This window comes from Oncorhynchus mykiss, chromosome 7 (genome assembly GCF_013265735.2).
Source record: "Oncorhynchus mykiss isolate Arlee chromosome 7, USDA_OmykA_1.1, whole genome shotgun sequence".
In the NCBI taxonomy this organism is placed as follows: Eukaryota; Metazoa; Chordata; class Actinopteri; order Salmoniformes; family Salmonidae; genus Oncorhynchus; species Oncorhynchus mykiss.
In genome coordinates this window covers 38,676,460-38,689,722 of record NC_048571.1, presented here as the reverse complement: position 1 = coordinate 38,689,722, position 13,263 = coordinate 38,676,460, and positions in this window count along the sequence as shown.

Genomic DNA, 13,263 nt, shown 5'->3' with positions numbered 1-13,263 from the left:
AAGCAAAAGATAAATCTCCTTCAAATGTTGATATTTGGTTGCATTCAATATTACTTTTGCAATACAGTCAATAGCCTAAAGTTAAGGCTATTTTACAAACTAATGTAGTCTAACAGGGTAATGGCTCCAGATGAGTCTTTTCATGATAATGACATCGGAGGAGATCCTAACCAATCTCCTAACCAATTGTGCTATTTTGTGTTTTTTTTCGTGTCATTTGTAAATTATTTTGTATGTCGTGTTTCTGCCATCTGTTATGACCGAAAAGAGCTTCTAGATATAAGACAGCGATTTACTCACCTCGTACTGGACAAAGATTTTTTCTTTAACGAGTCAGACGTTAAGGATTTACACATTTAACATGGTTGCACATGTTGCACAACTGAGGGGGAAAAAACAACTCTTGACCACCGTTACTCCACGTACAAAGCTCTTCCTCGCCCTCCATTTGGCAAATCTGACCATAATTCTATCCTCCTGATTCCTGCTTGCAAGCAAAAACTAAAGCAGGAAGCACCAGTGACTCGGTCAATAAAGAAGTGGTCAGATGACACAGATGCTAAGCTACAGAATCTTTTTGCTAGCACAGCCTGGAATATGTTCCGGGATTCTTCCGATGGCATTGAGGAGTACACCACATCAATCACTGGCTTCATCAATAAGTGCATTGATGATGTCTTCCCACAGTGACTGTATGTACATACACCACCCAGAAGCCATGGATTACAGGCAACATTCGCACTGAGCTAAAGGGCAGAGCTGCCGCTTTCAAGGAGTGGGACTCTAACCTGGAAGCTTATAAGAAATCCTGCTATACCCTCAGACGAACCATCAAACAAGCAAAGCATCAATACAGGACTAAGATCGAATTGTACTACACCGGCTCCGACGCTCGTCGGATGTGGCAGAGCTTGCAAACTATTACAGACTACAAAGGGAAGCACAGCCGCGAGCTGCCCAGTAACACGAGCCTAACAGAAAGGCTAAATTACTTCTATGCTCGCTTCGAGGCAAGCAACTTTGAAGCATGCATGAGAGCATCAGCTGTTCTGGACGACTGTGTGATCATGCTCTCCGTAGCCGATGTAAGAACTTTAAACAGGTCAATATTCAAAGCCGCAGGTGGAATCATATAAAGTGTGCGTGTTCAAGATACCTGCGACGACATATGCACGCTATGTGGAAATCTTCACCATTTCTGTAATAATCTGCGCAGAATCTCGAACACAAACCTGGAGGAGGGGGTAGGAAAGCGATATCTATTGACAATGTAAGATATTGAAATATGTCTTATGTACCATGGAAAAACACATTGTATGAAATAAATGAAAAAAACCATATAACCTATAACATTCGTACCATGTTCCAGTATTCATGACCTCGGTCACTCAAGTTGACCTCGAGAGAACCGTGGGTGCTGAAGATAGTCCACTATCGCCTTGGAGGTGGCCTCGCTAGTCTCGTCCTCGATGGATGTCATACAAAACTAAAATCTATTTTTGGTTCCAAGCACCCTTTTTAATTGGTTATAGAAGGGGAATTTAGAGTTAAGCACATATTCTTTGTTTGCTGATCTTAATAGGTATTGCCTTCTTGGTGTTCTTGGGTACCTTCAATGCTGCAGACATTTCTTGGTACCCTTCCCCTGGTCTGTGCCTTGACACAATCCTACCTCCGTTCTATGGGCAATTCCTTCAACCTTATGGCTTGGTGTTTTTCTCTGCACTGTCAACATGCACTGTCAACTGTGGGACCTTATATAGACAGGTGTGTGCCTTTCCAAATCGTGTCCAATCAATTGAATTTACCACAGGTGGACTCCAAGTTGAAGAAATAGGATGACGAACGGAAACAGGATGCACCTGAGCTCAACCTGTTTTCGCTTTGCTATTATGGGGTATTGTGTGTAGATTCATGAGGAAAATATTTTATTTAATCAATTTTAGAATAAGACTAACGTATCAAAATGTAGAAAAAGTGAAGGGGTCTGAATACTTTCTAAATGTATTGTAAAATAATCAAAATATTGGACATTGTATTCCCACTTGAATTTGTGTGCTTTTAAATGGTTGAAAGAGCAGTGATGGACAACTAAACCAAAAATCTGACATTGTTTTTCCATTTTAATTTGGTCTTGCATTTAGATGGTTGAATGCATTGTCTGTCTTTTTGAGTGTGTGGATTTATGTTGTAATCTCATTGATCAATATCAGCCAAATATTACTCAATTATCGACATTGAAATTACATGGTGTACCAAATGGGTATCCTGCATGGTCAGCATAAGTTTTGTTATTTTGATTTCTGAGTCAAAACTGTATTTTTCCTTTTTCGTTTTATGAATTTGAATAACGAAAATCGCAAATCTACTTGTTTACTCATTGTGTCAACATTGGACATGGAATAAAGGAAAAATAAATAACGGTCTGTGTACGTTTGGGCCAACTAACCTTTTCATGTGTGAGTTCCAACTATTTCTAATGGTCGCCCCACTTGAATTTTAGTGTGATGTCAGAATACACACACTGTTCCAAAATGTGATTGTTATGCAACAAGACAGTTAACCCGTGCTGCCTCAAACCAAGGCTTGTCAATTATAACAATGATTTTATACCAAGTTTTATATTCTAACAACAGTTTGAATTGAGGTGTGTTCCGCCTCCTCATTAATTCACATAAGAAGTTGCATAGCCTTTACTGAGCTGGACAAACATCTCTCTTCAACGAGAGCCCAAGCACTTCCCCAGTGTTTCCTCAGATCCAGTATGAAGACATTGCGCATCTCTAATCAGAACAGGCCTTGCACACTTTTTTTTCCCCCGGCACATTTTCTGGATGGCACCCGCATTGCTTTCATTGTTGTTTTCCTTACAAATTGGACTTTGGATATGTGTGCGTTCCTATCAAAGTAAGTGGCTTATTTTATGTATATTGTGTTGTTGTTTCTACTGTAGCACACCGTGTGTATTTATGGATCATAATGTATTTACTGTTTTAGTCACATGTTTTCAAGTACTGGTGACAAATCATGCATTCCGATCCTTGCATAGATTGTAATGGACACATATGATGTGTGTAAAATACTTTTTTGAAGGTTGTACTGATTTATGATGAGCTAATGCTAAGATATTTGCCGGCTATGTGTTGTGCCCTGTTTGTTTTTATATAAAAAAAAGTTACCTTTTTAACTAGGCAAGTCAGTTAAAACTTCTTATGGCTAGGGGTTCCGCTAGTGGCAACCCTCGACAACATTCCGCTGAAAAGGCAGCTAGCGAAATTCCAAAATACATTTTTTAAATATGTAGCTTTCATACATTAACAAGTGCAATACACCAAATGAAAGATAAACTTCTTGTTAATCCTCCAATCGTGTCCGATTTCAAATAGGCTTCACAGTGAAAGCACAACATATGATTGTTAGGTCAGAGCCTAGTCACAAAAACACACACAGCCATTTCCCAGCCAAAGAGAGGAGTCACAAAAAGCAGAAATTAATCACTAACCTTTGATGATCTTCATCAGATGACACTCATAGGACTTCATGTTACACAATACATGTATGTTTTGTTCGATAAAGTGCATATTTATATCCAAAAATCTCAGTTTACATTGGCGCGTTACGTTCAGTAATGTTTTGCTTCCAAAACATCCGGTGATTTTGCAGAGAGCCACATCAATTTACAGAAATAGTCATCATAAACTTTAATATAAGATACAAGTGTTATTCACAGAATTAGAGATATACTTCTCCTTAATGCAACCGCTGTGTCAGATTTCAAAAAAACTTTACAGGAAAAGCAAACCATGCAATAATCTGAGTACAGCGCTCAGACAACAAATCAAGCAATACAGATATCCGCCATGTTGGAGTCAACAGAAGTCAGAAATAGCATTATAAATATTCACTTACCTTTGATGATCTTCATCAGAATGCACTCCCAGTAATCCCAGTTCCACATTAAATGTTTGATTTGTTTGATAAAGTTCATCTTTATGTCCAAATACCTCCTTTTTGTTTGTGCGTTTAGCCCGGTAATCCAAATGCTTAATGCGCGATCGCTTAGTTCAGACGAAAAGTCAAAAGTTATATTACAGTTCGTAGAAACATGTCAAATGAAGTATAGACTAAATCTTTAGGATTTTTTAATCATAAATCTTCAACAATGTTACAACCGGAGAATTCCTTTGTCTTCAGAAATGCAATGGAACTCAAGCTAACTCTCACGTGAATGCGCATGGCCAGCTCGTGCCTCTCTGGCAGACCTCTGACTCAATCCCCTCTCATTCGCCCCACTTCACAGTAGAAGCATCAAACAAGGTTCTAAAGACTGTTGACATAGGAAGTGCATTTTGACTCCATAGACACTGTGTATTCGATAGGCAAAGAGTTGAAAAACTACAAACCTCAGATTTCCCACTTCCTGGTTGGATTTTTCTCTTTTTTTCGCCTGCCATATGAGTTCTGTTATAATCATAGACATCATTCAAACAGTTTTAGAAACTTCAGTGTTTTCTATCCAAATCTACTAATACTATGCCTATATTAGCAACTGGGACTGAGTAGCAGCCAGTTTACTCTCGGTACGCTTTTCATTCAAACATGAAAATGCTGCCCCCTATCCCAAACAGGTTAAGAACAAATTGTTATTTACAATGTCGGCCAAACCCAGACGACGCTGGGCCAATTGTGCTCCGTCCTATGGGACTCCCAATCACAGCCGGATGTGAAACAGTCTGGATTCAAACCAGGGACTGTAGTGCCTTAGACCACTGCGCCATTCGGGAGCCCATGATGTTGACATCATACAATGCATTCCGGTTGTCATGTAAGCGTCTGTCAGACCAAAGATTTTATAACAAGGGATAGTTCACTCAACTGACTTATAGTGCTTTCAAGACAACTGGGAACTCTGAAAAATACTAGGTCAAATCAGGATGTCAGTGGTTTTCAGGTCGGGAAGTCTGAGCTCTAGAAAGGGGCTATGTTCCCGAGTTGGATGACCGGTCAAAATGATTTTTTCCCTGTCAGAGCAAAAAAAGGTTCCCTGTTGTCATCAGATTGTAAATTTGGTTACCAGTTTAGACCCTCCTTTCCAGGGGTTTTTATTTTTATTTAACATGTAAACTTCTGTTTCCCACCCATTTATTGATAAATCCCCCATCTACGTGGGAACTCCAAGACTGATGGAAAAGCATTCTAGGTGAAGCTGGTTGAGAGAATGCCAAGAGTATGCAGAGCTGTCATCAAGGCAAAGGGTGGTTTGAGATATTTAATGGAGTGAGTGACAGTATATTATCTACCTCACTTACATTGGCAATGTTAACACATGTTTCCCATGCCAATAAAGCCCCTTGAATTGAATTGAATTGACAGACAGGATTTGGGGGCTCCATGTTACCCACTTTATGACACTTGAACCTTAAATGTCAGTGTGTCTGGTTCACAACCAGTCATACCATCAAAGCAACATTGAAGCATTGAAAAATTTAGGGAAATTCATTAATTTGGACATGTGCTCAGTACCTGAAGGGTGAATAGAAAAATGTTCACATCAGACCCCTGAAGGTGGTAGCACATTACTTCCATCTAGTGGATGTTACCTTTTACAACAGGTTATTCTGTAAATACACTACAATTCAGAATTAATGATACTAACTTCAACCCATGTCAGATTTAAGAATATTGGATACCTTATTGTACATATAGTACCAACATATATAAGCATAATAATATTGACTTCATCCAAAGTGCTTTACCTTTTAAAACAGGCCTAAAAACAGGCATTTGGCGAGTAGTGAATAGATGTTTAAAGACAGCAATTACATTCACTTTATTTACATATCAAGAAGAGGAGGGGAGATAAGGGTGAAGAAGTTTCTTCAACCAAACCCATGCACACCAATCTATCCACTCTCTCCCCACACACCCACATCCCTCCATACAAATAATTCACTTGCTTTGGTAATGTTAACATATGTTTCCCATGCCAATAAAGCCCCTTAGAATTGTATTTGAACTGTGTGAGAGAGAGAGAGAATCACTGTTGTACATTCCATTTAAAATTGTGTAAAACTGTTCTAGAGTCATGTTGTCTCAGCAAAGTAGGGTGCAGCAGGGTTAGCGAGATATCCAGACTTACAGGGCCAGGATTATTGCTTCTCATCAGGATGTAGTAGGAGGCGGTAGTGCAAGACTTTGAGAGCATCATGTCCACTTGATAGGGCTGAGTCACTGAACTGTATGAATGGTCCTGTCAGTGTGTGTGTGTGTGTGTGTGTGTGTGTGTGTGTGTGTGTGTGTGTGTGTGTGTGTGTGTGTGTATGTGTGAGAAAATGTGTTTGTGTGGAGTGAATCAGTAATATTAGACAGGTTCTGTATCATTGATCATCAACCCCCCCACAGGGGGTATGTACAGATGTAGGATCTTCCTTTGATCATTTTCTCACAGCAGGAAAATAATTATGCAGCAACAGGAAATATGAATTATTGTGTGGATTATAATTAATTCACATTTTTGTAAGGGTTGATAAATATTTAGTTAGGGCAAATCAAGTTTGACTTTTCGAAGTGGAAATTACAAACTTCAGCAGCATTTTTAAACCTTGAATATGGTATGTTTGCATTTCCTGACATTTCCTTCAACAACAGGGTGATCAAATTATGATCCTACACAGTGGTCAATTGTCACAGCAATAGGCGTGTTCACAACTAAACGGTACAGCTTACGTCTGCCTTTCAATGAGCAGGAAAGGATGTTGGTGAAGTATACCCATACCAATAAAAAGGCTTATTTTAACTGAGTGACTTTTCCACATTTTGTTTTGTTAGAGCCTGCATTTAAATGTATTAAATTGAGATTTTGTGTCGCTGGCCTACACCCAATAGTCCATAATGTGAAAGTGGAATTATGATTTTCATTTTCGTTTTTACAAATTAATAAAAAATGTAAAGCTGAAACGTCTTAAGTCAAGAAGTATTTAACCCCTTTGTTATGGCAAGCCTAAATAAGTTCAGGAGTAAAAATGTGCTTAACAAGTAATATAATAAATTATACATTTGATACGTTATTTATATTCCGTTATTCCATGTCCAATTTTGACACAATTAATGGGAAAACAAGCCACACTCCATTTTGACAAAATAACGAAACGTACACGGAAGAAATGTACACTGCATGACAATGTCTAATGTTTGTAATGTTATTTGATGTTTGAAGTTTAGCTCAGGGCCATAGGCTACAGAGGCTCACCAGTAGGTGTCACTATAATGTTAGAATTGAAATAGCATTAGTTTTTACAAGGTCATCAACATCACCACACAAGTGAAAAGAGTCAAACTAAAATAGGGATTTATTCCTGAATTTTATCAGAGGCGTTGGGAAATTTTTTAAAGCATATTCTACCACTGATATGTGTAGGCTAGGATAAGGGTTCAGCTCTAAAATGCTTCACTGGGCCCAATTTTCTGACAATTTATCGAGAAGTTGACAGATGTCAGCTATGTGAGTAATAAGGTAAACAATAGCAAAGCTTTCCTCCATCTTTTTTTCTTAAAATGTTAACCATCATAAAAACAGAAACAGATGGATTGTTATTTTCTTTTAACTATTTTTTTTTTAAATGGAGCAATCCATCTTTCTGCCCCCAATGTTTATTAGGCCTGCCTACCCAATGCCCATGCAATTACCCTAATTGCAATGTCAATTGTATTTACAAACCTAATTTGGATATTGTATTTGTTTTCCATTATCACTGTCAACTCTCAGAATGACACGTCCAGATGATGCTCTCATGAAAACTAGACAACGCCTAAATGATCATGACATTGAAGGATAATAGGTAAAGAATAGTAACTGCCACCTGTCTCGTTGCATAATTTCACGATATAATCTGATGACTATTGTGCTGAAACAAATTAACGGTGCGCGAGACAATCGAACAATGCAGTTCTCGTGGGAGGGGCGGGCCGGTAAATCAATCAATCAATTAAATAAAATACTCATCTGCTCCGCGGTTCATCCCCGCTGGAGCCAAGTCTCATGAATAGACCACCCAGATGAACGGAAACGACCATCTGCTTCCGTTGATAGGGGGAGGTTGAAGATACTATTTTCAACCTAGTGAGATATATATATACCATAGCAGGTAGCCAAACATTAAATGTCAATTCATTTTAATGTTAAGGAAATGGGCTGACTAATATAAATGCGATGATATTATTAAATGTGATGATGATAACTATATTGGAACACGGCTATTTCTACCACAACAACTAGACGAATCCTTTCCATGAGGCATACATTTATAGACCTACTAGAAGGCTACGGGAACGATAACAACTGTCGTGGTACCGTTTTTTTCAATCACTTTGACAAATGTTTCAGATGTAAGATATTTTCAAAACTCTTAAATACAGAACTAAACTGATAACGCTTGTAATGCCGCCTAGCTTATGTTCAGAACCTTTGATTAAGCACTCATGGGGGTTTCACGCATCTTTCACCCCTGAGTCATTCAAACCAAATCAAAGTTTTCAGGGGAATATTTTGATTAGTAACCAATATATTAGATAAAATGACTAAATGGTGAGTCTATCATTAACTACCATTTAATCCAATAGCAAAACATACAATATACAAATGTCAAAACTGCTATTTTCAATGTGCTGTATATAAATAGTAGTAGATGGTAAATATAATTTTCCATACAGTATTTGACTATAACTTGACATGCACCATTTTTTTTTCATTCATTTGTATCCAATGGCAGGTTGTGAGCATATTGAGAAAAATGTCAGTCTTACAGTTTCATTATCCTGATACAGTACATAGATATAGACATGGGAGGCTCCAGGGAGGGGCAACACAGTGCTGAAGCCCCCTCTAGAATAGTCCTAACATCCCCAAGAAAGAATTTGTTATTATATGCACAGATGTACACCGCATATTACAAGCACCCCTATGCAAGGACCAAGCTACCCCTTAGCTACCCCTTAGCCCCTAAGTTACCCCTTAGCTACTCCCCAGAGACTCTCTGCTGGAAATTCTTCAGCGTACAGTGTATCAATGAAATTCACATAATGAGTGGAATATATTGTTATATACAACCCAGGTATTTCATCAGTGCATTGTACAATATAATTTCAAATGGTACCAAATGACTACTTAGACTCTGTCCTACTGAAGCACACCGGTTGATGGAGAATGATTATGTAGTGTTCACAGCCACATCCATATATGATTCGTTTTTACCTTCCAACATAAATTGATATGAAATTGATACATTTGTGAGGTAAAAATATAGAAATGTACAGTGTTCAGCAGTTATCAAACTATTTATGTTTACTAGACACTAGATACTTTTGTTTTATTAGTTATCAGTTTTGAGAAGTTTGATTAAGTGATAGGTAATTGTATTGTTAACCATTGACAAGAAAATCATATCAAAGTAAAATGAATATTGCATTTTGAAAAGCAGATACATACTACATCTCTGTATCTAATTTGATATATTGAACAACTGACTTGGTGAAATTGTTGTACTCAGTCAATTGAAAATGTCCTTCGAGTTTTGAAACATGAGTCATTTCCATGATCTGTTTCGATTTATGTGCTTAGAGTTGTGAAAATCGATCACATACTTGTGAAAATTGCACCAAAAATGGTTATTTAAAAAAAAAAAAAACCTTAGAGAGAGAGAGAGGGACAGTGTAAGAGGCACTCAGAGAAAGAGAGCGAGAGGAGGAGAGATCAACATCGACGATGATAGCCATCAGCAGCTGTCGTCAGCAACTGTCCTTCTCTCCTTCAGGGGAAAGTTGTGTTTTGGCAACTAAGGACAAGGGAGGCCCTGTGTTTTTGGATAAGTAGCCTATTTACCCTGTGAGATTCAGTGTATCAGATAACCCCTTCATGATTGTGAGGTCACAAACAAAGCTGACCTGCAGTTAGTGAACTGTCTCAGTGGACCTATTTGATACAGGATACTGTTTCACATTTGAAATAACTGGAAGTCAAGGTTTTCCCTGAGAGTTGAACTTATATTTTTAAAAATGATTGGAAATAGGACTGTAATATGCCTATCTTATAGCAAACTTTTTAGCGTAATTATGCTTAGCCTACATCATCTCTCATGACAAAGTCACCAGTTATATTATATGCTGCAGAGAAGGGCTGCCCAACCCTCTTCCTGGAGATCTACAGGGTTTTCAGTCCAACCCTAATTTAACGCACCTGATTCTACTAATTAGCTGCTCAACAAGACTTTAACAAGCTGAATCAGATACGCTAAATTGGGGTTGGACTGAAAACCTACAGGACAGTAGATCTCCAGGAAGAGGCTTGGGAAGCCCTGCTGTCAAGAGTCTATAATGATTTCCCTACTGTGACGTCCCTCCCGCTCTGCCGCCCTCCCGTCTGCTGGGATCTTCTGTTTGGTAGTCTGCTTGTTGCAGGAGGCCAGTGGGCGTTGCTGGGACGATGGTCAGCTGATTTGACGCACCTGGGCAGGCTTGGCCTGCAGGCTATAAAGGGTGGCCACACGAGCCAACACACTCTCTCTCTCCCACCTAACTGGCAGGCTGGCTGGCTTCCACCACCTTTAGTTTTTTGGTTTGTTTTCACCATACAACACACCATACACTACTGATCCTGCAGACGTCAACAGCTTATTTTACATGTTTGTATTAAATGTATTCCTTTTTTTTTTTTTTTTTACGTGTAAGTTATGTGTGGTCTCCATTTGTTGTTACGAACTATGAGCCAGGTTGTAAAATCCAAACGCGCAGTGTTTTCTGTGCTGCGTCGACCTTCTGTGTGCCTTTTCAGTTGTTCATCTGTACAGACTCTGTATACAAAAACATGGTGACCTTCCTGACCCCTGGTAACTCCAAATTACCCTCAATCTTAATCCCCCCCCCCCATATCTTAAGGCAACATAGTTATGGAGAAACACGACACACTGTAGCTGTGTGGACGAAAGGGTACTTTGACTTAGGTCCATTTAAGTATTTAGATTGTTTTACTTTAGAACCTTGGCTGATTGTTAACCCAACCATTCAGCTTTCCCTGGTTGGTGTGTATTGTGTGTGTATGTGGGCAGAACTTCCCCTTAAAGTCCTGTCTTTCTTGTATTTTCTGTATGTGTTGACTTACTTGTACCTTTTTAGCTTCTAGTGGGCCTCAACAGTGCATCTCCAGTGGACCCCGTTCTGGGCAATTTTCTTTAGTTCTTTCCAAGTGGTTCCTGCCTGATCTTTCATTTGTTGCCTTGTGGGTTCCATTCATTCATGTACGTCATAGTCAGTGATTCATTTGATTTTCAACCAGGGAAAGCAGATGTGCTCATTCTCTGGGCCAATCAATGACATACATTGATGGTAAAAAACAGCAGGACATTGTGCATCCTTGCACTGAGTAAACCAAACATTATGAACACCTCCCCCTTTTTGGCCTCAGAACAGCCTCAATTCGTAGGGGCATGGACTCTACAAGGTTTCAAGTGTTCCACAGTGATGCTGGCCCATGTTGACTCCTATGCTTCCTACAGTTGTGTCAAGTTGTCAGGATGTCCTTTGGGTGGTGGACCATTCTTGATACATATAGGAAACTGTTGAGTGTGAAAAACCCAGCAGCGTTACAGTTCTTAACACAAACCGGGGGTCCTGGCAGCTACTACCGTACCCCGTTCAAAAGGCACTTACATTTTTTGTCTTGTCCATTAACCCTCTGAATGGCACATACACAATCCATGTCTCAAGGCTTAAAAATCCTTCTTCAACTGGTTTCTTCCCCTTCATCTACACTGATAGAAGTGGATTTAACAAGTGACATCAGTAAGGGATCATAGCTTTCACCTGGATTCACCTGGTCAGTCTATGTCATGGAAAGAGCAGGTGTTCTTAATGTTTTGTATACTCGGTGTATAACGGTAGCTACGTATTTGTGTATGTGTATACTGTTTGTTCTCATGTCAATGCACTCAGCTTTATTAAGTGATTTTTATCCCAGCACTACAGTTAGGCTGTTTATAATCAAGTTATTTCAAATCCAGCAGCAGCAATCCAATTTTCATCCACATAATGGAGAGAGAGAGTAGGTGTGTGTGTGTGTCTTGTGAGTGTATTCATGAGTGTGACTGTGTGTGTGTGTGTGTGTGTGTGTGTGCTGTGCAGGCCAATACACCCTGCCACCACAGTCACAGAGCCCTCTGCACTCTCTGCATCGACTGTCTAAACCCTGGTCTAAACCCTGGGCTCTCTACCATAACCTTACTTACTTAAATTACTGGTGTACTGTGATGAGTTAGTGAGAATTATTCTTGTCTCTCAGGTTTTATGGCTTATGGCTTATTGGCGAGGATCAGCCCCCTGTGCGGAGCCAACTCTGCAGCCATTTCTAAAGGTCTGCTGGTGTCCTGGGCTCTGGGGTGTAGAGACAGGCAGACCAGGGTCCTATGATCCGGTGATGCTGCTCTCTTCCAGCAGTGTTGTGTGTGTGTGTGTGTATCTGTGGGTGGGTGTGTGTGCACATGTGTGTGGTTGTGTGGGTGTGTATCTGGGTGTGGGTGGGTGCTGGTTAGTGTTTACCCTGTCCTAAGAGGCACCCCCTCAATCTTTTCCCGTTCCTCTCTCTCTCTCTCTCGCTCTCTCTCTCAGCCCTTTTTTTAGTGTGTTTCCATAGAAACGAGGTGCAGGATGCCCTTAAGAAAAGCAGAGAGAGACGTCCACGCCCAAATCGAAACACGCAAACTGTCTATTTTCACCATGCGACTCGACTATCACCCAATAACTGTTCTCATCCTATTGTTAATTACGTCATATTTAACTAATATGTCAACGTGTTGTTGTCACCACTGAAAATGAAAACTCGTCCTGGATGAATGTACTGCGGTAACAAAGACAATGATGACAGGCACAGCTAACACCCCCAAGGTGTAGCTAGAATAGCCCAGTGGGATGTATGACTGACTGGTGTATCTGTTGGTGATCCGATCAGACCTCTGGATGTATCCTACCAATGGCATGTATTAACGGATGCCAAGGAAAGCCAGGCTTCCCCATAAAATTGACAGATTAAACAAATAAAAATAAACATGAAATAATTTGTCTTTCGTGTTTCGTAATTTTCCTTCAATTCGCAAGAGGCTAAATGTGTCTCACAGGAGAAAGCATCTGAGCGATCTACATGTAGGCCATCTATCTGATGCTGTCTGGTCCAAACAAGTATAGCATTGTTGCCGCCCGTAGCATTGAGGGCAAGGGAAG